General features: G+C 43.3%; 1 protein-coding gene across 1 annotated transcript in view; it reads left to right on the top strand.

Annotated features, from left to right (window-relative positions):
* The first annotated feature begins 6,899 nt into the window (after nt 1–6,899).
* asip1 (agouti signaling protein 1) overlaps nt 6,900–25,596 on the top strand; it is a 123,629-nt gene continuing 104,932 nt past the window's right edge. Inside the window, exon 1 of the mRNA XM_070896412.1 lies at nt 6,900–6,940. The gene's annotated coding sequence lies outside the window, so the exon portion shown is untranslated. The remainder of the gene's footprint in view (nt 6,941–25,596) is intronic.

A 25,596-nucleotide genomic window follows, 5' to 3' on the forward strand; every position in this document is an offset into this window, starting at 1 on the left:
AGTAAGTAAGTTTGGGCAGCTGGGCCCTGCGTCAGCAGGTGCAGCGCTAAGCGAGTTAGGATGGGAAACTCTCGAGCTAAAGAGCTGGCCCAGGAGTGCTCCGAGAGATGCCTGGGGAGAAAACCTAAAAAAAAACCCACAAAACAATTCCAAAACATTGCACGCACCACACAAATCACAAAAAAAATTTAAAGAAAAAACAATCACACTTACCTCAGGAGTCCATTACTCACCTCTCCGCTGTCAGCATTGTTGGACCACCTGATTTCCCAGGTGGTCATTGCGAGGCGCGCTTTGCGGTGTATGGGTCGGGCAATAATCCAAACTCGTGCCGGTGTCGCAACCAGGGACATTGCACACCAGGCGCAGCTTTTCCAGGCGGTGCTGCTCAGCTCTGCCGCTAAAACAGACCTGAGGATCACTGAGGGGCGCTGGAGACTGACTGCCGCTATTGCCGCCGCTCTGAGTTGAAAAACGGAGCGGAGAGGGGTTTGGAGTGCATGGTTGGAATTTTCCCAGTCCTGCGAATGCGGGTTTGGAGGTAGGCCGCTGTCAAAATGGTTGGCACCCAACTCTAAAGCTGCCTCTGACCTGTCAGGGCTGCATGTGGATCACAGACCCGACAGCAAGCGGTGGTCCAGTTAATTAAGATAGTTGACAATTGTTAAATGCTACTTATGAGAATTAAAAGCAGGCACTTACAATTTTACCAACCTTTTGACGGGTTTGCCGTGCCTCGGGGAACACGCCAGGAATGTGGAGTCGAGTTCTCAGTGACTCTCCATTACTTTGGCTAGTTGAAAGCTGCAGAAGTGGTAGAACAGCTACTATTTCACAGCTGATCACTTTCCAATGTCAGAAGCTCAAGCCTTCATGATTTGGAAGAAACTTTTGACCTGTATGCAGTTTGGAAGTGTCTGCAGTGAACCCTCTATTCACTGTCACCTCCTTGGAGCAACCTCTCTCACCATTGACAGATCGCTTCTGTCGTCTCAACCTTACCTGCCATCTATTCCAGCAGCTTTGGTGCCCTTGAAAAAATATCACCTTGGTCTTCAGAATCCCACCATAATCAGCCCCAACACCACCAGCACCAGGCACACCAGCAGCACCAACAACACTACCAACCTTCTCTGCAATCACCTGATGCTGCACAGGACATCAGCACCCAACCACATTGCTGCCCGGGAGGCTAGGGATGGCCTCACCATGGCCACATTTACTTCACTTGATGCTGTACACCCTGGCTGCCACATGATGGCCCAGGTTGGCAGCACCCCACACCAGCTCCATAAAGCATCCCTACAATGTCCAAGTCGTTCCTTTCACACTCATCACCATTGTGGGGGGTGCCCTTATGTCTCACCATTCACTGCAACTCACTAAACCACTTCCAAAGGTGCCCACAAACCTGTCCATGTTGTGCTGAAAATAAAGGTTTCAATGTTTGACAACACATCAACATAAACTTTACATGAACATTGGCTAAAGGACCCAAGTGCCTACCCTTGAGTGTTGTCAGTGGAATGATTGGACAAGGATGAGGGTGAGTGTGAGGGGTGGCTGGTGAGTTGGGGAAATAATAATGTAGATAAAGAGGGATGTGTGGAGGTGCAAGGTAAGTTGGTGTGAGTAAGGATGTACAGGGGTAGAGTAGGGAAGGCAGTGTGATGGGGATGTGATGAGTGTCACAGCAGGATAAGGTTCAGTGTGGCTTTGCAGTAACATTTCGTGATCTACTGAGATCATTGAAAGGTTTGCGCAACTGCAGCCAGGTCCTCCTGACGACATCCCTGCTTATGCCCTCCTATGCAATGTGCAACCGGGCTGTGAAGGTGTCCTGGGGAGGTCTCTTCTGCACATTGGAAGGGAAGAGGACTTCTCTGCGTGGAGTGATGGAAGAGCCTGGGTGCAGCCGTGCACCTCGGTGCAGTGCTTGTCAGTGTTTGCAGCAGCTCAATGCTGCAGAACACAGAAGAACTGTCAAAAGCAATGTGCACATGGTCCCTTTAAGGAAATCGGCTGATGACGCATCATCAGATGACATCATCAGACTGTCTTCCTGTTAATTGGACGGGAACCCCATAGGACAAGCCCAGTCATCGGAAGATTGCGTACAGAAGGCGTAATGGAGTCGGGAGCGGCTTTCGCAGACGACATCAATGCCCGCCGCACCCAACTTGCCATGGGTGGCAAAATCGCGGCCCATGTGTGTAAATGTACCAAGTGTGGTTAATAAGGTTTTGGAGAAGGTACAGAATAGATTTACTAGTATGGTTCCAGAGATGAGAGATTACAATTATGTGAATAGACTAGAAAAGCTGGGATAAAAACAGAAAATGCTGGAAATACTCAGCAGGTGAGGCAGCATCTGTGGAGAGAAAAAAAGTGTTAACGTTTCAGGTCAATGACCTTTCATCAGAACTGGAAAAAGTTAGAGATGTAACAGATTTTAAGCAAGTGCAGGGGCAGGAAAAGGGGAATGTCTGTGATAGGGTGGAAGGCAGAAGTGATTAAATGGCAAAAGGTATGATTGTACAAAGCTAAAGGAGATGAGTGATGATGAAGTGTCATCGTCCTGAAACGTTAACTCTGTTTCTCTCCATAGAAGCTGCCTGACCCGCTGAGATTTCCAGCATTTTCTGTTTTTATTTCAGATTCCAACATCCATAGTATTTTGCTTTTGTAAAGGAGATGGTAATAGGTCAGATAAAGAAACAAAAGATGCCACCTGAAAAAATAAAGAGGTTATGGTCTGAAATTAATGAACTCGATGCTAAGTCCAAAAGGCTGTAAAGTGCCTAATCGAAAGATGAGGTGTTGTTCCTCGAGCTTCATTGGAACAGTGCAAGAGGCCAAAGACCGAGAGGTCAGAGTGGGAGTAGAGAATTAAAGTGACAGGTGACCGGAAGCTCGGGGTTACACTTACGGACTGAACAGAGGTGTTCTACAAAACAGTCGCCCAATCTGCATTTGGTCTCCCCAATGTAGAGGAGACGGCATTATGAGCAATGAATACAGTATACTAAATCGCTGTTTCACCTGGAAAAAATGTTTGGGGCCCTGGACAGTGGGAGGGGAGGAGATAAAAGGGCAGGCGTTGCATCTCCTGCGCTTGCAAATGAAGGTGTCATGGGAAGAGTGGACCAAAGTGTCATGGAGGGAGCTGAAAGAGGAGGAGAGGGGAAGATGTGTTTGGTGGTGGGATCATGCTGAATGTGGTGGAAATGTTGGAGAATGATCCATTGAATGTGGAAGCTGGGGTGAAAGGTGAGGACAAGGGAAACCCTATCGTGGTTCTGGGAGGGAGGGGAAGAGGTGAGAGCAGAAGTGCAGGAAATGGAACGGACACAGTCGAGGTAGAAGGGGATCCTCGGTCGAGGGAAAAGGAAGACATATCGCAAGCACTGGTATGGAAGGTGGTGTCGTCAGAACAGATGTGACGGAGACGGAGAAACTAAGAGAATGGGATACAGTCCTTACAGGGAGCGGGTGGGAGGGAAGTGTAGTCCAGGTAGCTGAGGGAATCAGTGGACTTATAGTGAATGTTTGTCGATAGCCTATCCCCAGAAATGGTGACAGAGAAGTCGAAGGGAAGGGAAGAGTCGGAGATGGACCCTGTGAAGGTGAGGGAAGGGTGGAAATTGGAAGCAAACATATACATTAGAGAAGCTGTGGTTGTTCTCCTGAGAGCAGAAAAGGCTAAGAGGAGATTTGATAGAGGTATTTAAAATCATGAAGATTTTGATGGAATAAATAAAGAGAAAATGTTTACAATGGCTAAAGGGTTGATAACGAGAGGGCACATCTTTAAGGTGATTGGCAAAAAAAACAGAGGCAATGCGAAGAAAAATATTTTACACAACGAGTGGTTAGAATTTGGAATGCACTGCCTGATAGGATGGTGGATTCAGATTCAATAGTAGCCTTGAAAAGGGAATTGGATAAATACTTGAAGTAGAAAAAAAACTGAGATATGGGGAAAGAGCAGGGGAGTGGGACTAACTGGAATGCTTGTTGGAAGAGCCGGCGCAGACTCGATGGGCAAATGGCCTCCTTTTGCGCCGTACTATTCTATGATTACATTGAGTACAATAATTATCACATTACATATTACAATTAATGCAATAAATGCTACATTACATATTACAATGAGTGCAATAAGTACTGCAATAAATTGAATAGTATTACATAGTATTAACATCCCAGAAACAGACCATTCGGCCCAACAGGTCCACGTCTGTGTTTATGCTCTACAGGCGCCTCCTCCCACCCCTACTTCATCTAATCTCATCAACATATCCTATTCTTTTCTCCTTCATGTGTTTATCTAGCTATCCCTTAAATAGTACATTATGCTAAGTACAATAAATACTGCATTACACTGAGTGCAATAAATACCCACATTGCATATTATACATTACGCTAATTACAACGAATACTAGATTACAATTAATACTAACACTACAGTTAGCAATCTTTACCTTGTTACCATTTCATGTTTTTTACGAGTTCCTTGACCTAAACATAAGAACCTCGTATCAATATACTTCACTGGATAAATGTAAATTGCGCTACGAGATGAAGCGTTTAAATATTATTTTTGAATAAATTCGGTTAATGTACTTTTCTTCTTTCAGAAGTTTTTGTGTTAATGTTTTAACCTGACCATCCCACTCTACTTATTTTTATTTTTCCCTTCCTTTCAGTGTTTAACGAATCTGCAAATAGTGGCTGGATTTAAAATATCTCCTCGATCTTCAACTCCTCAAATAAATTCAGTCTTTCCCCCAATTCTTAAATATTAACACTCATATTCTTAGTGTACCCGATACTGAACATTTTTTCTTACAAAGTTGTCTGATTAAATGTTTTCCGAACAAATGTAGTTACAAATAAAAACAAGGTACGAAAATGATCAACTACACCCAAATTTTGAATGTTGGTAAAGGTGATTTCAAAATGAATCTAATGCATTTTTCTAGCCCATTTTTCTAAATATAAAAACCGTTTTATCAATGTGAATATCTTTAGATTTAAATCCCCGCGTAGTTTTCGTTTGTAAGGACTTCAATCGTGAGTTTATTTAGTAATTCTTAATACAGAAAAACAATAGAGACAGAAATAAACAATGTCTGTGGTTTACAGGGCTGTTTAACGATATGTGACGGAGTTCAAATTCAGCACGGTTCTCATACCGTCTCGGAAACGGCCACCCTGGTACTAAACTTGGGGAAATTAATTTAAAACAAAATTAAACCTAAAACGCATATATGTTGTTTCTAAAATACTACACGGGAAGTTTATTGATACAGTAAAATCCATAAAGAGAATTACTATTTTACTCCATAAACTTCCCATTTAGTGAAACATAAAAATAATAAAATACAGACAAAAAATAAAAATGTTTCCCAGCAAGTGAAAAAATAAATATTTTGTTTAATTGAAAGAAATGCAGGAGAACAGGCTGAGGCGCAAGACAGCGAGAAATAGAACAGCTGTATTAAAAGAGATGAAACTCGTATTTATTTTTTTTAATTTTACTAATTTTTAAAATGTATTTTTCAAATTTTACTCATTCTTGCGAAAGGGTATTTATTTGCAAACGGGTTGCTGCAGTAACTGGTAACATTTCCATCATATATATATTAAAAGCTTGTAAAACAAATAACAAATAAATGCACTCATCAAAATACAAATTAACTTCATATTTACAAACGACAGTTTTTTAGTTGACTAGTAATAGCTACAAGCGGTATTCGCAAACTTTGAAACTGTTTCTGCACGAGAAAAGAAACAATTATTTGCATTTTTCTCGTTGCTGTCCAATATAAAATTCCAAATTATTGAATTCAAAGCATTTTAATTTATTTATTCAAATACTCTAGTTACAAAATTACTACACTTTGCGTTGTATTCGATAAAGATCAGCTGCATTTAAATTTATTTTGCACGGCACGAGGTGTGTTTAAGCGCCAAATTGCAGAACTGGAATCCAACATTACACATCGGAATTACAAGAGCGTTCTTTGAACGATGGACCGACCGCCTTTAACTATTAGTGCAGATGGGCGAAAGTTAATGGCAACGCGGTTCACGGTGCGTAGCCGTGCACTGGTACACGAATCCAGTTTAGTGAGTTATCCAGGTCAGTTAAAATTTGTTTTACATTGAGAGGTAAAGCGCCAAGGTTCGTTTTGTAAAGTAGGAGAGAAGGGCATCAACCAGGAGATCGTGAACAAGCCCCGAGCGATTGGTGTCTCCAGGGCTGTTTCTAAAATAAACAGTGCTCGCCGAAGGGTAAATGTATGCTGCACAAGTTTGATAACAACAATCCCTGCCCCTTTTTATTAAGAAAAAAGCTACAATAGTTAATTTGATAGCACTTTAGTATAACTGTCGGGTCTGTGCAATTATATTGATTGTGCATCCTTTCCAAAAATGTATCTCGAAAAAACCCCGGTTAAGTCAGAAGCTCAGTTGCCCTTCTCTCTGTCAGTCATTCACTTTTCTAAAAAGTCTCGATCTTCCCCTATCGTTGTTCACATTTAAAAAATGAAATCGAATTATCTTTGAACTCCAGTCAAACTTTTAAAACTCTGTGGAGTTATGAATTCTTTAAACACACAGACCCCTTTTCTCTTTTCAGTGAATAGCTTTTTTTTAAATTCTATTATTGAATCTAGAGCTCCAATCAGCCAATTCCCAAATGTTTGCCTCTTGTTGGCAAGGAATGTTCCATCTTTCCCCTTCCATCACCACCACCAGGACCTGAGAGAGGGTGGGAGAAAGCAGAGGAAACAATATACAGCCTCCAGGTTATTTTGAGAAGGGGAGGGAGGGACAAAATGTGTTTATTTAAGTCGTTCCCGGATGGCTGGGTTGTACATTTCCAGAACTCAGAGCGAGCTTACACTAAGCAGCGAAGCAATCTAGACTGGTAGGTGAACCTCTTCAAACAGTCCATAATCAATTCGAATCTTTATGTATGAGCAACAAATTCAGCCAAGGTTTTACACAAATTGTATACACATTTCTGATTTTTTTTAATACTGAAATATGCTATTGGGGAGACTACGAGAATGTGAATTCGACAAAACATTTTTCTTAAAAAATCAACAACTTCCATGCACAAATAAAATGTTGATAGATATAATATATAAATATATATAGTATTGGTGGTATAGAAGAATGTTTTAATTCCTATCTGAAGAGCTAGTTGTGATTTGCCTTTCCGAATTCAATTACTAATTTAAAAAGTTTCTTTCCGGTGTTTTTTGCAAGACTTTCCAGCTTCTGGTTTAATGCAAAATTCATGAGGCGAGAATAATAATTATCATAAGTTTTATTTTTGGGGAGCGGGTGCTGATTGTCGTTTTAAGTCAAGAAGTGTTAGTTCGGAGAATCCGAACACATTTTAAATAATTTTTTGATAGTGGAGATCGGATTTACCTGGGCCTTACAAAGTGTTTTCACCCAGAATTCGTTTTGTTCGTATTGGAAAGAATGCGACTGCAGTGAAATAATAGTTTTGTTTATCATATTTAATCATGTTATATAAACGTGTTTCATTCTGAGGTTTTACAAGACAAAACACTTCTGCGGTATTCTCCAGTAACAAAACTTAAAAAAAACAAATGCAGAAAAAAAGCGATGAGAATTCGCAGGCATCGGGAAAAACCCGATCAGCAAGACTGTTGCGTACGTTTATCGGGCTGTAAAATATTGTGTGATTTCCCTTTAATACAACGGGCATTTCTCACTGGCCTTTGTGTCTGCTCTCTAATTACTCTGGTCGATCAAAACCTTTCAGCCCTATCCCATCAATGTTCCTTGCAACTGTCCAGATATATTAATTTCTTTACAAAACTTTGCGTTCCATCTCATTTAAGTAAACGTCTCTTAAATGTTGCTTGTCACGATCCTCTCGATTAAAACAATGTGTCAAAGTACATATATAAATTGCCAACAATATGTAGTCAGTAAAGGGTTTTGGCGATCCAAATATACAACAGAATACAATGGACTTTAAAAAAATAAGCAATGATTTTGAGTGCAATACTGAAAAAACTGCATTATTGAACATGTTCTGGACTAAATGGGGCATTAGATGGTCCAGGCACATGAAAGATTCAATGGCACTATTCAAAGAATATAGTTGTCCCCTTGCCTGGCAAGCATTACACCTCAAACAGCGCCGCCAAAAACAAATTAATTAACCATTGCTATTTGTGAGATCTGGCTGTACACAAAATGGCTGCTACTCTTACCTAAGTAACAACAGTTACTGCACGCCAAATATAAACAACAACTTGTATTTATATAGCGATTTTAGTAATTAAAATTCCCAAGGCACTTCACAGAAGCATTATCAAACAAAATTTGACAACCACATAAGGAGATATTAGGACTATTACCAAAGCTTGGTCAAAGAGGTAATTTTAAAGGAGCATCTTAAAGGAGGAGAGAGAGGTAGAGAGGCGGAGAGGTTTCGGAAGGGAGTTCCAGAGTTTAGGGCCTTGGCAACTGAAAGCACCGCGGCAAATAGTGGAGCAATTACAATCTGGAATGCACAAGAGGGCAGAATTAGAGGAGCGCAGAGGTCTAGGAGGGTTGTGGGATTGGAGAAGGTTACAATTGAAGGGATCCGAGACATTTTGAAGAGATTATATGATACACGTTTCTTTTAATGGATAATGCGCAGCTCTGGGGCTACCTCAACCATGTATTGCAGCTGCCATCCAATTCCCACACCCGAGTCCACTGGAGAACGAGAGCAAAGTAAAAACTAGGGCGATTCTCGCCTATTGTGAAAATAATCTGAGATCCATTTGTTAAAATTCAATGTGGGTGAAATTCCATTTTTAAAATGAAAAACAGGCTAACGATAGCGGGTGTTCAGAAATTGGATGGTTTATATTGCAAGGCATGCCTGCGATTTGTTAGCGGGTCATTAATTACAGACAAAGAATTAAACTGGTATTTTTGTTGAGAAGGTAGTAACGTCGCCCATATTTAATGATGGGAAATTCCCCAAATTGTGCAATCGACATCTTAAGTTGCAATGCGAAATCAAATGATTCCGCCCTCATTAAATGAGTAATTGCCGTCTCGATAGCCATGGTTAAAGAGACTAAAAATGCAATTGATTTTCAGCGACCGTGGGCCCAACCTTTCCACTATTTTAGGCTGTAGTTATATCGTAACTAACTCTCCGAGACCGATGGGTGCGATGCGCAATCAGTGGGCCCTTGTTAAGGTGCATAAGGACCGTCGTTTCACTGGCAGGGAAGTGCAGCAACAACTAGTCTCTGTACATGCAGTCAATGTATATGCAGAGCTCTAGCCCCAGCAACATTTTAATGTTCAGATAGCGCCGGAATCATTGTCCTCCCTTTTTAGACATTTAAATCATTGTTTGAGAAGTTTGCAGGACATTCAACTTTTGAAACGCGTTTTGCAACGGACGACAGTTATACCGCAGACGATGCAAACCAACAGTTTCTAAAGAAGTGTTGCTAGATTCAGGCCGCTTGGCTGCAGTGAGTTTCGATCAGGGCCTGGCAACTTTGCTTAAACTGTTATTTTGCACATCGATGAGCGCCGAAAGAGGCAGCATAACCAAACCCGTAGATCATTACGCTAATGGAAAATTTGTCTCTTGTTCAGTTAATTTTCACACAACTTCTGTTGAAGAATTTGTGGGTTTACTTTTTAGAAACTGAGCTTCAAACTTTGCAACAATTAAGCAAAAATTAAACACCTTCAACATTTAAATACCCCATTGTATTTTTGGCAGTCCCATGGAAATTTTTCTAATTATAAATGTATTCATAAAGAAATAGTTACATGAGAATATGAAGCTTCTGCTACTTGTATGTGCTACTTCCTTTATTATATATACATACTGGCATATAGTCTAGAAATTGATGTCCCTATTCGGGGCAAAAGGTAGGAATGGGATGTTAAAGATACAGGTCATATCTTCCCTTAGGTTTCTCGAAAGAAAATGGACAGTGATGAGCTTTTTGACAAAAGGTCATCAACTTAAAACGTTAACTGTCTTTCTCTCTCCACAGATGCTGCCTGACCTGCTGATTATTTCCAGCATTTTCTATTTTTATTTCCAACCACATATCTGCGTCACATCTAAGACCGCCTATTTCTACCTCCATAACATCGCCTGCCTCCGCTTCTGCCTCAGCTCATCTGCTGCTAAACCCTTATCCATGCCTTGACTATTCCAACACACTTCTTGCTGGCGTCCCACGTTCTACCCTAGATAAACTTGAGGTCATCCAAAACCCACCTGCCCATGTCCTAACTCACACCAAGTCCTGTTCACCCATCACCCCCTGTGCTCGCTGCCCTGTGCCCTAACTCACACCAAGTCCTGTTCACCCGTCACCCCTGTGCTCGCTGCCCTGTGCCCTAACTCGCACCAAGTCCCGCTCACCCATCACCCCCTGTGCTCGCTGCCCTGTGCCCTAACTCGCACCAAGTCCCGCTCACCCATCACCCCCTGTGCTCGCTGCCCTGTGCCCTAACTCACACCAAGTCCCGTTCACCCGTCACCCCCTGTGCTCGCTGCCCTGTGCCCTAACTCACACCAAGTCCCGCTCACCCATCACCCCCTGTGCTTGCTGACCTACATTGGCTCGCGATTAAGCAATGCCTCGATTTCAAAATTCTCATCCTTGTTTTCAAATCTCTCCATGGTCTTGTTCCTATCTCTGTAACCTCCTCCAGCCCCACAACCACCACCCCCTCAAGATAACTGCGCTCTTCTAATTCAGGCCTCTTGAGCATCTTTGATTTTAATCGCTCCACCATTGGTGGTCGTGCTTCAGCTGCTTAGGCCCTAAGCTCTGGAATTCTCTACCTAAACCTTTGTCTCTAACTGTCTTTCCTCCTTCAAGATGCTCCTTAAAACCTACCTCTTTGATGAAGCTTTTGGTCATCTGCGCTAATTTCTCCTTCTGTGGCTCGGTGTCAAATTTTGTTTCATAACAATCATGTGAAACACATTGGGACATTTTATTACTTTAAAGGCGCTGTATAAATACAAGTTATTGTTGTTTAAAAGGGAACTTTCCTTCCCAGCTTCAGTCCAACAACCATTGCTAATTTAAAATCAGAAAAAGCCCTAAAGGTTAGATACAGAAGAATGAAATTAAAAATCAACGGTGGTATGCAGGATTGAAGTTGTTAGGGAAAAGCAGCATTTGAATATCATGCATGCTGAGAAAGAGAGCAACAAGTAGTAGGAACGCAGTGTTGGAATAAGAAAAATCAAAGACAAATGTATCAGTGATTGCTAGCCAAAAGGGGTGGAGAGAATTTTGATGGATAGAAATTGGCTCTTCCCTTATAGGAAGATCATGGTTTTATTTAAGGGTGTGTCTGGGTTGAATTTGGGTGGTGTTGGAATCGCCTTTACTCAAGAATATACAATACTCAGCTCACAGCGCTCTTGTATCGGTGATTTATTCAGCCTCTTGACACCAATGCAGGAACCAATATGCCAGCGCTCCGGGACGCAAAAGCTTTTCAAGAAAAAAAGTGCTTCCCTATTGCTGCTCAATAATTCACTTTGCTTTTTCTTCCAGTTTCCTTGCCTCCCTTACAAAAACTGACTCACACTGGGCTTTGTTTCCACTGGTGCCCGCTCCTCATCAATGTACCTATTCTCCAAGCCTGAATCTAGATAATGTGCACTGAGTCAGTTATTTGGCCATGGGGGACAATAACATTCAAGACCCAATATGAGGTCATTGGAAAGCGAGCAGCAGTAGGAATCCTTCCCTAGTTGTAGTGCTCCAAATACCCTAGCTGAGATCAGATAACTCATCACAAATCGGGGACCCTCCAGGTCTGTGTGCCTCACTTCTGCACCAAGCAGCACACTTACCATTTAAGCCATCCGGGGGATTAATTAACTGTGGTGCCTGTTGTATGGTTAACTACTGAAGTTTGGGAATGATAATTATGTTCAGAAATTTATGGGAGAGTGTGAGTGGCTAGAAATATTTTTCCCTTTCTTTCTCCCCCTCTGCTTAAGAAAGTTCAAGTTTGAGCCGCAATTATACATTACCAACTTCGAAGAGATGACACTGCTTACTAAAGATTTAAACACTGTTGAAAGCATTGTGTCCTACATATGCTAGTAATACTTTAACTGTAAACTCTTAACTGCTTATGAAGTACAAGTCATTCCATTACTTGAATGCTGCTCCTATATCCTGGGATGATTCTCCTAGCACCTCTGCCTCACTCCCGGATGTGCAAGAAAAATCTTGTTAACTACTAGGTAATCGCTTTCTAGTCTCCAATTTCTCTCTCTCCATCATAGCTTTTCTTATCCTTCCCCATTCTATCACAGCTAGATTGGGTAATACTCCTATAAATGTTTCTCTGTTATTCCTCCGAAGCTTTGAATATATTGTGCTACATGCTCTTGCTGCTCCCTGCATCCTTACTATGCTGAAATCAAGACTACTCTAACTCATTCTCTCCCAGGACTGGAATTCATTGCCTCCCTCAGGCTTCTCTCCTCCCTTAGGTCTTAACCTTGATCAGTTGGTAGAACCCTTGTCTCCAACACAGATTGCAGGTTCCTCCAGTAATTAAATACATAATCATAGCTGGTACTTCAGTGCAGTACAGAAGCAATGCTACACTTCTGGAGGTCCTGTCTTTTGGATGAGATGTTACACTCAAGCACTTTTTTGAGGAAGATTGGAGAGTTTTCCAGGTGTCCTGGCAAAAATTCATCCCTCAATCAACACCACTGAAACAGATTAATTAGTCATTCATCTCAGTTAGTGCAATCTTGCTGTGCACTAGCTGACTGCTCTATTGGCCTCCAAAATAGCAGTGACTACATTTCAAAAGTAAATCACTGACTGTGAAGTACTTTAGAACTTCCTGAGGACAAGGCACTATATAAATGCAAGTTCCTTCTTGCTGATGATCTACAGGTTTTGAAATGTTAAGCTTGCCGCCATCTCATCTATCATATTCTCTTTCAACCTTAATCATGCACTACCAGCCTTGGGCCTTCACCCGGGCTTCTCAATAAAAATATCTAAGAGGCTAGAGTTCTTTTAATTAAAATTAAAAATGTCATTTGCATTCTGCTAATAAAATGAAAAGGGAAAATATCGAAAAGACCAGGGAAGCCCTAGCTGAGCATCAGGTGAATAGTTTCTAATCTGCAACTTTCTAAATTTACAGTCATGTGTAAAATTAAGTTCAAAATGATAAGTAGACTAAATGTTAATCTGATATTGGTTTAAACAAATGTAAAATAAGTTCCTGAGATCAGCTTGAAAATTGAGTTCAAATTATTTTGGTGCCCAATTTTACATACATCATTGCTTAGCATATTTACTGAATGTAGAAATTGTCCGCTACTTAACTCAGTGATGTATCATGGCTGTAAATAATCTTGTGTGGAGAAAAGTCGCACAGTGGGGACATTGAGCATACAGACAGTCAATGTCACTGCTGACAGAGAGAGACTCAGAACTAAGAATGTCATTCACATAACGTCAAACTAGTCACAAGATCGTTACATAGTTACAGATGAAGGCGGCCATTCGGCCTATCTTGTTTCATCTATTCATAAAGATTCCTACCGTTTCCTATTTCAGTATCCAATTACCTCTAAACTGAATTTAGGATTTTCCCTCTGATGCTCTGCCTAGAGATCTGTGACATATGCTGGTCACTCTTTGTGTGAAGAAGGATATTCTAATATTAGTTCGAATGACATCTTCTACTTTCTTGGATCTATATTCCCTTGTCCTACTCTTGCAACTTAATTTAAAGTAAAATTTACTTTTCCATTCTGTTAACTATCTTAAATCTCTCTATAAGTTCACATCCGAGACGCCTCCTTGCAGGCTGAAAAGCCCAAGATTCTCCAATCTCTTCTCATCGCTCAAGTTAGATATTGGGGGCAATTTTAACCTAACTGGTCTGAAGGGAAATTGGATTGTCCAATTGTTTTATGCTCAGTCCTGATTTTATTTTTCATTGATGGCAGCCTATCTGATCCCGTCAGTTTTACACCAGAAGGGTTTGGTTAAACAGCAGAATAATTTCAAGGCTGGATTGAAGGCAAGTAAATAGAGTTGAGATACAGATCAGCCGTAATCTAATTAAATGGCAGAACAGGCTTGAGGAGTTGAATGGCCTCCTTCAGTTCATATCTCAAGACTGCAATGCCAGATATAAAGTACTGAAGTTTTATTCTGTGTAACTATCAGAAACTTTGCGTTGGATTGCCATCTTCTGATCACTTCTAAGAACCCATTATTCACAAGCCATTCCAAAAATGTTCTCCCTCCTCTCTTGAAAATGCAGACTCTTGTTGAGTATGCTAACTGAATGCCCACCTGTGCACCCTTGCATCTCGCTTGAGTGCCATTATTCACACATAAGCCAAGGCATTGAATGTTGGCTGGCTATTTAATCATGCGGGGTATCTTCTTAGGCGATGCCTCGTATCGAGGATGACTTGCTTCCACACCAAAAAAGCATGAGTTCACATGTGTTACGATGATGGACCTGATATTCCAGGTCCCAAACTACATATTGAAGGGTGGAAGATGCCTGTGCGTGGAATTTTTTAACGTGTGGTGACCGTTGCATGCCAGCCACCACACGGGCTTGACAGAGCTAGGTCTTGATCCAGTGGTAAGGATTAACCAAGACAACTGGAGACCAGCTCTGCTGCATGGACCTAGTGCGCACACATATCGCAGAGTGGGCTGGCCCGAGCTGCCCCTGGGCCCTCGCCTCTCCTGGGCCCCGCTCACGTCGCTCTCTGCAATTTCATGCCGCTCCTTCGCCCCGACATGTATGTATGTGCATGCATTATCTAGCAGGGGTCACTGCATAGTGATCGGGGTGGGAATCTTGGCTAATAACCCACCCTCTGCATAGCAAAGGAGTGTCAGTCCCAATTTTAGTGGTTGAGATCAGCTATCCCAGCACTGACCAAAGAACAAAACTGGAACTTTTCTGGTATTTATAGCTCAGTAGTACACCAGCCAGTATATGCATCAACTGAGCGATTGGCGAACTTGGAAGGGCCTGGTCTCAGCAGCCAGGAGCACAGCTGCAGGTATCTTAAGGTGGCTGTAGTGTGAGGTGAGCCAGGATCAGGTGGGAATTGGGACAGAACTGGGTGCAAGGCTCCAGTGTTAGGATACAGAAGTGGGAAGAGATTGTGAGTCGCATGCTTCAAACCTCTTCCTATACATGTGGAATTTCAAAATTGCAAACTCAGAGGCTCTGTAATAAATAAGGCAAGTTGGCATACCTAACTAAGTGACAGAATGTTATATATCTAGGAATCAGCTTTGGGATTGCCAAGGCAATTGCGGGCCTATTAGGAGGCAATGATGAGCCCCGCCAGGTCATGGTGGGCCCAGTCAGATCATGGTGGGCCCAGTCAGGAGGACATGGTCCGCCCTGTTAGGAGGCCACTCATCTCTTGGTTATTTCATATTCTCTGGTATAGTACTGCTTAACATGTAAAATTCTGTTGTCTGCTTTTTTAAACTCAGTCATTAACCCATTTATCTTAAACAGTTTCTCTGCATTAAAATAGTGCACAACTTACACAAACACGGTAATTATTGTGCTGCCAGAAGAAATTAAAACCCATGGTGAGCTAAATTTTCTGTGACAGATTACCCCCCACCCCCCCAAAAAAAGTGCATGAACAGCTGTATTTTTTTCAGTCACAATCTCCAGGATAAGGCCTTTGTACGGAGGGGGGCTTTAAATTGCAGGATTCCTTCAAGGGGAAATTAACGCTTTAATAATAACTTTTAAGCAACCGAAACTATGTGCTATGTTTTGGGTCTGTGCCACTAATTGTACAGCAAACTGAAGAGGTTCTTCAATTACAAACTGAAAATCATAATTGCAGACCTGCAACATTTCAAATAAAAGCAAAATCTTTCCAAAATAATTTGGATACTTGAAATTTATGCACCGTTTTCAAAAAACAGGGCTGATTTGATTTATTTTGGCATCTTTTATTTCCTCAGGATGTCTCAAAGCACTTCACAGCCAATGAATTATTTTTGAAGTGTAGTCACTTTTATGTAGGTAAACATGGCAGTGGGGGGGAATTGCGGTCCAGGGGAGGCTGCGACCAAGATTATTTTTGTGGAGTGCTTCTCCGGGGCCCACCAAAATAATTTAAGTCTTATTTTTGGCTTGGTCTCTTTGGTTGCAGCGCCCATGGAACTAGTCATAGTGAACACGGCATAGGCTACATCAAGTTCCGACCTAAAATGGCAATCAGAGTCCTATTTACATCATAGGATCACGATTTCCATATTAAAGGAACCTATCACCTGAAACAGGCGGGCATTTCAGACACTCAGCGGGAGGCTTTCAAAAAGGAGCCAGTCGCATCGCCGGCGTTAATGGGGTGGTATGGTTACCGGGCCCACCTTGAGGCTGTTACCATCCCATCACCTTTTGACATGGTGCCAATACTGCTAACAATTGAGCCTAGGCTGACATCTAAAACAGGTTATTGTTATGTATGTAACTATGCAATACTTGCCACCAGAGGGCGTGACTGTTGGAGTCCTAATGGTCACCTGCACACATGTGCAGGGCCAATATAAAAGGTTGGCTGCCATGTTGTTTAGGCACACTAGAGTTGTAATAAAGAAGACTAAGGTCACACTAAGTTTAGCTCACAGTACTCAGCCTCGTGGAGTTCTTATATACACTACAATTGGCGACGAGTAACAGAATACGAACCTTCATGCAACCACGGCTGCCGTTGGAATATTAGAGAGATTCATAGAGGGTGATGATTGGGAAGCCATCGTCGAGCGTCTCGACCAGTACTGCATGGCCAACGAGCTGGAAGGAAACACTAACGCGGCCAAGCGCCGGGCGGTTCTCCTCACCATCTGTGGGCCTAAAATATACGGCCTCATCAAGCATCTGTTCGCACCGACAAAACCAACGAAGATGGAATATAAAGAGTTGTGCATGCAGGTCCGGGACCAGCTCTCGCCGAAGGAGAGTATCCTCATGGCCAGATATCGTTTTTACACCACCATCGCTCCAGGGGCTAGGACTTGGCGGAATATGTTGCCGACCTGAGACGCCTCATGGGGCCTTGCGATTTTGGAGCTGCATTAGGGCAAATGCTGCGGGACTTTTTCGTGCTGGGCATCAGCCACGAAGTCATTCTTCGAAAGCTGCTGGCTGCTGAAACCCTAGACCTGAGCAGGGCCATCGCGATCGCCCAGGCATGCATGGCCACGGACGATAACACCAAACAGATATCTTAACATCGAAGCTCACCGGCAAGTACTGTGCATAAAATGACTTCGCTAGCAGGCCAAACAACATATGGCAGGGCCTATACATCTGCGGCTGCAGGACCTGTGATGACTCAGAGTCCGCCATCGGAGGTGAATGTGAATCCATTAGCACCATGTTGGCACTGCGGGGGTAATCATCGGGCCCACCAATGTTGATTCAAGCACTACATGTGCAAAGGCTACGCAACGATGGGGCACCTCCAGCAAATGTGCAAACGTGCTGCGACATATCACGTGGCAGAGGATGATCGATCCGGCGCGAATCACGCAGCACAGGCAACTCAACCCGAGGAAGAAGTGTATGTGGTACACATCTTCACCACCAAGAGCCCTCCTATAATGCTGAAAGTCAAATTAAATGGAGTTCCAGTATCCATGGAGTTGGACACGGGTGCGAGTCAGTCAATAATGAGCCAGAAGGCTTTCGAAAAACTGTGGGGAAATAAAGTACAAAGGCCCAAACTGAGCCCGATTAATGCAAAGCTGCAAACCTACACCAAAGCGCTCATACCAGTCATTGGAAGTGCAGCAGTGAAGGTATCATGTGATAGAGCCGTGCATGATCTATCGTTGTGGATTGTTCCAGGCAATGGCCCAACGCTGTTCAGCAGAAGTTGGCTAGAAAAGATTAGATGGAATTGGAACGACACAGCCTTTGAGAAGGCAAGGAACCTGCTATGTTCAAATAATTTACTGGTACACCATGACCCATATAAATGTTTAGTACTAGCTTGTGACATAGAAACATAGAAAATAGGTGCAGGAGTAGGCCATTCGGCCCTTCAGGTATGCACCACCATTCAATAAGATCATGGCTGATCATTCCCTCAGTACCCCTTTCCTGCTTTCTTTCCATACCCCTTGATTCCTTTAGCCGTAAGAGCCATATCTAACTCCCTTTTGAATATATCCAATCAACTGGCATCAACAACTCTCTGCGGTAGGGAATTCCACAGGTTAACAACTCTCTGATTGAAGAAGTTTCTCCTCATCTCAGTCCTAAATGACCTGCCCCTTATCCCAAGACTGTGTCCCCTGGTTCTGGACTTCCCCGTCAGGAACATTCTTCCCACATCTAACCTGTCCAGTCCAGTCAGAATCTTGTAAGTTTCTATGAGATCCCTCTCATCCTTCTAAACTCCAGTGTATAAAGGCCCAGTTGATCCAGTCTCTCCTCATATGTCAGTCCCGCCATCCCTGGAATCAGTCCGGTGAACCTTCGCTGTACTCCCTCAATAGCAAGACCATCCTTCCTCAGATTAGGAGACCAAAACTGAACACAACATTCCAGGTGAGGCCTCACCAAGGCCCTGTACAACTGCAGTAAGACCTCCCTGCTCCTATACTCAAATCCCCGAGCTATGAAGGCCAACATACCATTTGCCTTCTTCACCGCCTGCTGTACCTGCATGCCAACTTTCAATGACTGATGAACTATGACACCCAGGCCTCGTTGCACCTCCCCCTTTCCTAATCGGCCACCATTCAGATAATATTCTGCCTTCGTGATTTTGCCCCCAAAGTGGATAACCTCACATTTATCCACATTATACTGCATCTGCCATGCATTTGCCCACTCACCTAACCTGTCCAAGTCACCCTGCAGCTTCTCAACAACCCCCTCACAGCTCACCACCACCCAGTTTAGTGTCATCTGCAAACTTGGAGATATTACACTCAATTCCTTCATCTAAATCATGAATGTATATTGTAAAGAGCTGGGATCCCAGCACTGAGCCCTGTGGCACTCCACTAGTCACTGCCTGCCATTCTGAAAAGGACCCGTTTATCCCCACTCTCTGCTTCCTGTCTGCCAACCAGTTCTCTATCCACGTCAGTACATTACCCCCAATACCATGTGCTTTGATTTTGCACAACAATCTCTTGTGTGGGACCTTATCAAAAGTCTTTTGAAAGTCCAAATACACCACATCCACTGGTTCTCCCTTATCCACTCTACTAGTTACATCATCAAAAAATTCCATAAGATTTGTCAAACATGATTTCCCTTTCATAAATCCATGCTGACTTGGACCAATCCTGTCACTGCTTTCCAAATGCAATGCTATTTCATCTTTAATAATCGATTCCAACATTTTCCCCACTACTGATGTCAGGCTAACCAGTCTATAATTACCCGTTTTCGCTCTCCCTCCTTTTTTAAAAAGTGTTGCTACATTAGCTACCCTCCAGTCCATAGGAACTGATCCAGAGTCGATAGACTGTTGGAAAATGATCACCAATGCATCCACTATTTCTAGGGCCACTTCCTTAAGTACTCTGGGATGCAGTCTATCAGGCCCCGGGGATTTATCAGTCTTCAATCCCATCAATTTCCCTAACACAATTTCCTGCTTTAAAAGGATATCCTTCAGTTCCTCCTTCTCATTAGACCCTCGGTCCCCTAGTATTTCCAGAAGGTTATTTGTGTCTTCCTTCGTGAAAACAGAACCAAAGTATTTGTTTAACTGGTCCACCATTTATTTGTTCCCCATTATAAATTCCCCGAATCTGACTGCAAGGGAACTGCGTTTGTTTTCACTAATCTTTTTCTCTTCACATATCTATAGAAGCTTTTGCAGTCAGTTTTTATGTTCCCAGCAAGCTTCCTCTCATATCTATTTTTCCCCTCCTAATTAAACCCTTTGTCCTCCTCTGCTGTATTACAAAATTCTCCCAGTCTTCAGGTTCACTGCTTTTTCTAGCCAATTTATATGCCTCTTCCTTGAATTTAACACTATCCTTAATTTCCCTTGCTAGCCACTGTTGAGCCACCTGCCCCGTTTTATTTTTACTCCAGACAGGGATGTACAATTGTTAAAGTTCATCCATGTAATCTTTAAATGTTTGCCATTGCCTGTCCACTATCAACTCGTTAAGTTACACTCGCCAGTCTATTCTAGCCATTTCATGTCTCATACCATCGAAGTTACCTTTCCCCAAGTTCAGGACCCGAGTCTCTGAATTAACTGTGTCACTCTCCATCTTAATAAAGAATTCTACCATATTAGGTCACTCTTCCGCAAGGGGCCTCGCACAACCAGATTGTTAATTAGTCCTTTCTCATTACACATCACCCAGTCTACGATGGCCAGCCCTTTAGTTGGTTCCTCGACATATTGGTCTAGAAAACCATATCCAATACACTCCAGGAAATCCTCCTCCACCGCATTGCTACCAGTTTGGTTAGCCCAGTCAATATGCAGATTAAAGTCGCCCATGATAACTGCTGTATCTTTATTGCACGTATCCCTAATTTCTTGTTTGATGCTATCCCCATTCCCATTACTACTGTTTGGTGGTCTGTACATAACTCCCACTAACGTTTTCTGCCCTTTGGTATTCCGTAGCTCCACCCATACAGATTCCACATCATCCAAGCTAATATCCTTCCATATTATTGCATTAATTTCCTCTTTAACCAACAATGCCACCCCATCTCCTTTTCCTTTCTGTCTATCCTTCCTAAATGTTGAATACCCCTGGCTGTTGAGTTCCCAGCCTTGGTCACCCTGGAGCCATGTCTCCGTGATGCCAATTACATCATATCCGTTAACTGCTATCTGCGCAGTTAATTCGTCCACCTTATTCCGAATACTCCTCGCATTGAGGCACAGAGCCTTCAGGCTTGTCTTTTTAACACCCTTTGCCCCTTTAGGAAGTTGCTGTAATGTGGTCCTTTTTGCTTTTTGCCTTGGGTTTCTCTGCCCTCCACTTTTACTTTTCCTCTTTCTATCTTTTGCTTCTGCCCCCATTCTACTTCCCTTTGTCTCCTTGCATAGGTTCCCATCCCCCTGCCATATTAGTTTAATCCCTCTCCAACAGCACTAGCAAACATTCACCCTAGTACATTGGTTCCGGTCCTGCCCAGGTGCAGACCATCCGGTTTGTACTGGTCCCACCACCCCCAGAACCAACTCCAATGTCCCAGGAATTTGAATCCCTCCCTTCTGCACCACTCCTCAAGCCCCGTATTCATCCGAGCTATCCTGTGATTCCTACTCTGACTAGCACATGGCACTGTTAGCAATCCTGAGATTACTGCTTTTGAGGTCCTACTTTTTAAATTTAACTCCTAGCTCCCTAAATTCATCTTGTAAGACCTCATCCCGTTTTTTTACTTATATCGTTGGTACCTATATGCACCACAGCAACTGACTGTTTACCCTCCCCCTTCAAAATGTCCTGCACCCACTCCAAGACATCCTTGACCCTTGCACCAGGGAGGCAACATACCATCCTGGAGTCTCGGTTGCAGCCGCAGAAATGTCTATCTATTCCCCTTACAATAGAATCCCCTATCACTATAGCTCTCCCACTCTTTCCTGCCGTCCTGTGCAGCAGAGCCATCCACAGTGCCATGGACTTTGCTGCTGCTGCCCTCCCCTGATGAGTCATCCCCCTCAACAGTACCCAAAGTGGTGTATCTGTTTTGCAGGGGGATGACTGCAGGGGACCCCTGCACTACCTTCCTTCCACTGCTCTTCCTGTTGGTCACCCATCCCCTATCTGGCTGTGTAACCGTTACCTGCGGTAAGACTAACTCACTAAACGTGCTATTCACGTCATTCTCAGCATCATGGATGCTCCACAGTGAATCCACCCGCAGCTCCAGTGCCGCAATGCGGTCTGTCAGGAGCTGCCGCCGGATACACTTCTCGCATATGTAGTCGTCAGGGACACTGGAAACGTCCCTGACTTCCCACATAGTCGAGGAGGAGCATAACACATGTCCGAGCTCTCCTGCCATGACTTAACCCCTGGATTAACTTAATTTGGCAACAATAATGCTAAAGGTTACTTACTGATAAAGAAAAAGAAAAAACTATTCACCAATCACCAGCCAATCACTTACCCCCTTGGCTGTGACATCATCTTTCGATTTCTTTCTACTTCTTTATTGCCTTCTCTCCCTGCTGCAGCTGCACCAGCTGGCCTTTATAGGCCGCTCCGGCGTCCCCAAACCTCTTGCTATGACGTTATACTTTGTTTTCTTTTCCTCGCAGGTCGGGGAGTCAGCGCTGGTGGGGAAAACAAGACAAAGCAACACCTCCTGCTCCCACTTGCCCGAATTCTCCCACTTACCAAACTCTTATCTTTGCACTCTGACCTGCCGCTGCACTACGAGCAAGACTGCATCTCTTTTTATACTGTTCCTGGCTGACTCACCACTGGCCTGTTTAGGGAACGAGTTTTTACTAGCTGTCCAATTAACTAAGCTAGCTTGCTTGTTTGTCTCTGCTTAAACCTACAAGAATTCTCTTTGTTTAATATTGCAGTTTTACTTAAACTTGTAATCTTATTTTACCTTTAGAAACTACTAGAAATTGTCACTAGTAATTTACACCAACCTTGAAATGGTTTAAAAGGGATTAACCCTTAAAGTTCTCCCACTTACCAAACTCTTACCTTTGCACTCTGACTTGCCGCGGCACTCCTCATCGTACGGGTCGGCTGTGTGTTACAGCAAGCCAATGTATCGGGCAACCGCCAACCGCTTGTATACGCATCTAGAAGTCTGTCTAAGGCTGAGAGAGCCTATAGTATGGTCGAGAAAGAGGCGTTAGCATGTGTATATGGGGTTAAGAAAATGCACCAACACCTATTTGGAATTCGGTTTGAGCTTGAAACTGACCACAAGCCGCTTATTTCGCTGTTTTCAGAGAGCAAAGGTATAAATACTAATGCTTTGTCCCGCATCCAAAGATGGGCACTAATATTATCCGCTTATGACTATGTTATCCGCCACAGACCAGGCACTGAAAACTGTGCCGATGCTCTCAGCCGGCTACCATTACCCACCACTGGGGTTTAAATGGTGCAACTCGCAGACTTGCTACTGGTCATGGATGCTTTTGAGAGTGAGGGGTCACCCGTCACGGCTTGCCAGGACCAGCCAGGATCCAGTACCATCATTAGTAAAGAGTTGTGTCCTAAATGGGAACAGGTCGGCCGTTCCCGGGAAAATGCAATATGAAATTAAGCCGTTTCACCGACGCAAAGATAAAATGTCCATCCAGTTGGATTGTCTCTTATGGGGTAATTGTGTGGTTTTGTCAAAAAAAAGGCAGGAAAATGTTTATACGTGACCTACACAGTACCCACCTAGGCATTGCCATGATGAAGGCTATTGCCAGGTCGCATGTTTGGTGGCCTGGCATTGACTCGGACTTGGAGTCATGCGTGCATCAGCGCAACACTTGCTCGCAACTAGCATAGAAACATAGAAAATAGGTGCAGGAGTAGGCCATTCAGCCCTTCAAGCTTGCACCACCATTCAATAAGATCATGGCTGATCATTCCCTCAGTACCCCTTTCCTGCTTTCTCTCCATATCCCTTTAGCCGTAAGGGCCATATCTAACTCCCTCTTGAATATATCCAATCAACTGGCATCAACAACTCTCTGCAGTCGGGAATTCCACAGGTTAACAACTCTGAGTGAAGAGGTTTCTCCTCATCTCAGTCCTAAATGGCCTACCCCTTATCCTAAGACTGTGACCCTTGGTTCTGGACTTCCCCAACATCAGGAACATTCTTCCCACATCTAACCTGTCCAGTCCCATCAGAATCTTGTAAATTTCTATGAGATCCCCTCTCATCCTTCTAAACTCCAGTGTATAAAGGCCCAGTTGATCCAGTCTCTCCTCATATGTCAGTCCCGCCATCCCTGGAATCAGTCTGGTGAACCTTCGCTGCACTCCCTCAATAGCAAGACCATCCTTCCTCAGATTAGGAGACCAAAACTGAACACAATATTCCAGGTGAGGCCTCCCTAATGCCCTGCACAACTGCAGTAAGACCTCCCTGCTCCTATATTCAAATCTCCTAGCTATGAAGACCAACACACCATTTGCCTTCTTCACCGCCTGCTGTACCTGCATGCCAACTTTCAATGACTGATGTACCATGACACCCAGGTCTCATTGCACCCCCCTTTTCCTAATCTGCTGCCATTCAGATAATATTCTGCCCGCATTTTTGTCACCAAAGTGGATAACCTCACATTTATCCACATTATACTGCATCTGCCACGCGTTTGCTCACTCACCTAACCTGTCCAAGTCACTCTGCAGCCTTTTAGCATCCTCCTCACAGCTCACACCGCCACCCAGTTTAGTGTCATCTGCAAACTTGGAGATATTACACTCAATTCCTTCATCTAAATTGTTAATATATATTGTAAAGAGCTGGGGTCCCAGCACTGAGCCCTGCGGCACTCCACTAGTCACTGCCTGCATTTGTGAAAAGGACCCGTTTATCCCGGCTCTCTGCTTCCTGTCTGCCAACCAGTTCTCTATCTACATCAGTACATTACCCCCAATACCATGTGCTTTGATTTTGCACAACAATCTCTTGTGTGAGACCTTGTCAAAAGCCTTTTGAAAGTCCAAATACACCACATCCACTGGTTCTCCCTTGTCCACTCTACTAGTTACATCCTGTCACTGCTTTCCAAATGCGCTGTTATTTCATCTTTAATAATTGATTCCAACATTTTCCCCACTACTGATGTCAGGCTAACCGGTCTATAATTACCTGTTTTCTCTCTCCCTCCTTTTTTAAACAGTGGTGTTACATTAGCTACCCTCCAGTCCATAGGAACTGATCCAGACTGTTGGAAAATGATCACCAATGCATCCACTATTTCTAGGGGCACTTCCTTAAGTACTCTGGGATGCAGACTATCAGGCCCCGGGGATTTATCGGTCTTCAATCCCTTCAATTTCCCTAACACAATTTCCCGCTTTATAAGGATATCCTTAATTCCTCCTTCTCACTAGACCCTCGGTCCCCTAGTATTTCCGGAAGGTTATTTGTGTCTTCCTTTGTGAAAACAGAACCAATGTATTTGTTTAACTGGTCCGCATTTCTTTGTTCCCCATTATAAATTCACCTGAATCTGACTGCAAGGGACCTACATTTGTTTTCACTAATCTTTTTCTCTTCACATATCTATAGAAGCTATTGCAGTCAATTTTTATGTTCCCAGCAAGCTTCTTGTCATACTCTATTATCCCCCTCCTAATTAAACCCTTTGTCCTCCTCTGCTGTATTACAAAACTCTCCCAGTCCTCAGGTTTGCTGCTTTTTCTGGCCAATTTATATGCCTCTTCCTTGGATTTAACACTATCCTTAAATTCCCTTGTTAGCCACGGTTGAGCCACCTTCCCCGTTTTATTTTTACTCCAGACAGATGTACAGTTGTTGAAGTTCATCCATGTA

The sequence above is a fragment of the Pristiophorus japonicus genome, chromosome 12 (genome assembly GCF_044704955.1).
Source record: "Pristiophorus japonicus isolate sPriJap1 chromosome 12, sPriJap1.hap1, whole genome shotgun sequence".
NCBI lineage: Eukaryota > Metazoa > Chordata > Chondrichthyes > Pristiophoridae > Pristiophorus > Pristiophorus japonicus.